This window comes from Mandrillus leucophaeus, unplaced genomic scaffold (assembly GCF_000951045.1).
Source record: "Mandrillus leucophaeus isolate KB7577 unplaced genomic scaffold, Mleu.le_1.0 Scaffold9, whole genome shotgun sequence".
Lineage (NCBI taxonomy): Eukaryota > Metazoa > Chordata > Mammalia > Primates > Cercopithecidae > Mandrillus > Mandrillus leucophaeus.
The window spans coordinates 5,418,080-5,421,259 of record NW_012109807.1 but is presented as its reverse complement, the minus strand read 5'-3'; the positions used below and the strand labels follow the sequence as shown (position 1 = coordinate 5,421,259).

At 48.0% G+C, this 3,180-nt stretch overlaps 1 protein-coding gene across 1 annotated transcript in view; it reads left to right on the top strand.

Moving 5' to 3' along the window:
- Positions 1 to 3,180, top strand: part of PDCL3 (phosducin-like 3) — a 51,116-nt gene that overhangs the window by 39,141 nt on the left and 8,795 nt on the right. The gene's annotated exons all lie outside the window — the stretch shown is intronic.

The window sequence follows — 3,180 nt, the reverse complement described above, 5'->3', positions numbered from 1 at the left end:
GGGCGTTTGGTTTGTTAATCCCTGGAGAGGGATTTAACGTTAGCAGAAAGAGGGTCCCAACCCAGACCCCAGGAGAAGGCTCTTGGATCTCTGGCAAGAAAGAATTTGGGACAAGTTCACAGAGTAAAGTGAAAGCAAGCTTATTAAGAAAGTAAAGGAATGAAAGAACGGGTACTCCATAGACAGACAAGGGCATTCCGGAAAGCAAGAGGAGGAATGCATCCACCTTAGGTAAATGCTTGTGTAGATATAACAGTGAAAATCATGGGCACACGTGCTGTACTACCGAGGCTTGTGACAAAGGACTTTGTGTGACTGTTACCAAAACACCAGGAGTTAGGTCTAGGTCCTGCTGCTGGCCACAACAAAAGCCAATCACTGAGATGACAAGTATTGCCAAGGAAGAGGCCTTTAAATGGGTACTGCAGCCCAGGAGACAATGAGACGAGACAGGAGGTCAGTCTCGAACCCATTTCCCTGACTAAAACTAGGGGTTTACATAGCAGGGAAGAAATGCAACACTGTGTAAGAAAACCAGAGGAGGGAGGGGCAAGGAGGCATCTGGTGCTGGTGATCTGTTGAATTTCAGTTCTTTGATAATTTTTCTGAGAGGCCTGAAGGTCCTTTCCTGAGGAAGAAACTCAGATAAAACAGATACAAGTTTCAAGCTTTAAGGGCAGAAGGGTCAATATCTATGTTTATCCAAAAACAACCGTCTATAGGACTATTGAGCCAGGTTTAGTAACTACTGCCTTTCCCAGTAATCTGTATTATTGTTAAAACAAAACTTTTAAGAATACTTTTGTTCTTGGCCGGGTGTGGTAGCTCACGTCTGTAATCCCATCACTCTGGTTTACGTAATCCCAGCATTCTGGCTCATGCCTGTAATCCCAGCACTTTGGGAGGCGGAGCTCAGGAGTTGGAGACCAGCCTGACCAAAATGGCGAAACCCTGTCTCTACTAAAAATACAAAAATTAACCCAGCATGGTGGTGCACACCTGTAATCCCAGGTACTTGGGAAGCTGAGGCAGGAGAATCACTTGAACCCAGGAGGTGGAGGCTGCAGTGAGCTGAGATCTCACCATTTTGCACTCCAGGGTGGGCAACAAAGTGAGACTCTCTCAAAAAAAAAACAACAAAACAAAGCCAGGTGTGGTGGCTCATGCCTTTAATCCCAGCACTTTGGGATGCCAAGGCAGGTGGATCACCTGAGGTCAGGAGTTTGAGACCAGCCTGGCTAACATAGGGAAACCCCGTCTCTACTACAAAAAAACAAAACAAAACAAAAAAATTAGCCAGGCGTGGTGGTGCACACCTGTAATCCCAGCTATTCAGGAGGCTGAGGCAGGAGAATCACTTGAACCCAGGAAGTGGAAATTTCAATGAGCTGAGATGGCACCATTGCACTCCAACTTGGGCAATGAGAGTGAAACTCCATCTCAAAAGAAAGAAAGAAATCTTTCAGGACACCAGGACATTTCCTGGGTCTGTTAAGTGTTAGGTCTGTTTGGTAAACATTATTAATTTTTTCTCTTATGTGTAAATATTCTGTGACTAAGCATGTGTAACCTTCTGGGAATACAGCCCAGTAGGTCTCAGTCTCATTTTCCCCATCCCCTATTCAAGATGGAGTCGCTTCGGTTGGAATGCCTCCGACCGGATCATGTGGGGAAAAGCAACTGTGGAATAGTTGAGTCCTGGAAAACAGGCCTCAGGGAAGAGCAAAGGCTGGGGATGAGGAAAGGACGAAACACCACTCGCTCTGTAGCTGTGCAGGACTGAGCAAGAAGCACAGGATCAAACTCAAAGTTAGTCCGAGTCCTGATTTTGATGGTGAGACCCAAGGAAAATTCATCAACAAACATTGTGCTGCCAGATACATTAATAAACAAATCCCTAAAAGGGCCTGTAATTCAGTTGAAATGAGTTAGAAAAATCTTAAGGATCCTTATAAATTAAATACAAACTTGCTCTCAAGCAATCATTTGATTCACTCTATATCAACGATTGTGCACTTTAGCATCACCTGAGGATCTTTAAGAAAATAACTGTGCCAGGCCTCATTTCCAACGATTTAATTTGTCTGGGGATGGAGCCGCAAGACAGTCGTAGTTTTTGAGGGCTTCCAGGTGACTCTAATGCATAGCCACAGTTGGAAGCCCTGCGCCTATCTCACAGGTGTCTGGGTCTCTACTATCTGTGTCCGCTTAGTTGCCAGGAGGCAGCAAGTCAGCCCACTTGTGCAAGATGCTTCCTTCCATACCAGGTAGGAACATTGCTCTCTGAAACTCGGAGTGTGCCTGGGCAGAAGCTCTGGAGCCCAATACCTGCATTTTACAAGCCAAATTGCTGCTTTTTGCTCAGTGCCTGTGTGCCTGCATACATGGGTCTCCTGATACTCAGGCACGGCAGACGACTTTCACCTTTTAGTGTTTTGCTCACTGCTGCATCTGCGCAGCCTAGAATGGTGTCTGGTACACAGTAGGCTCTCAATGTCTTATTAATGAGTTTCCTTTCCCAATACTGAAGTGCTCGTGGGCGAATTCCAGAAGACCCTGCATCATTTTAATTAATTAATTAATTAATTAATTAATTTGAGACGGAGTCTCGCTCTGTCACCCAGGTTGGAGTGCAGTGGAGCCATCTCAGCTCACTGCAACCTTCGCCTCCCGCGTTCAAGCAATTCTCCTGCCTCAGCCGCCCGAGTAGCTGGGATTACAGGCAACCGCCACCACGCCCGACTAATATTTTGGTATTTTTCGTAGAAACGGGGCGTCACCATGTTGGCCAGGCTGATCTCGAACTCCTGACCTCAAGTGATCCGCCCGCCTCGCCGTGGGACTACAGGCGTGTGCCACCGCGCCCGGCCTAGAGGCAATTTTCTATTTCTGACTTGCTAGGCTAGTCAGAGGAAGACGCCTTTACAGGTTTGGGCAGGCAGCTGGAAAAGGCACACGGCCCAGGGCTCCTCCTCCACCCAGCCCCACCCCTCCTCGGCTGAAGACCAGCCCTAATAAGGCAGCGACCAGAATTAGCACCAGGTCAAGCGCACTCCAGGCGGGACAGTGGGCAGACCCTACCTCGCGCATGCGAATAGCTTCAGTGCCGGCTCCTTCAAGAGCGGGCGCAGACTCAAAGCCGTTGCTTCCGCCCTTACTCCCCTCAGCTCGTCCCTGGGC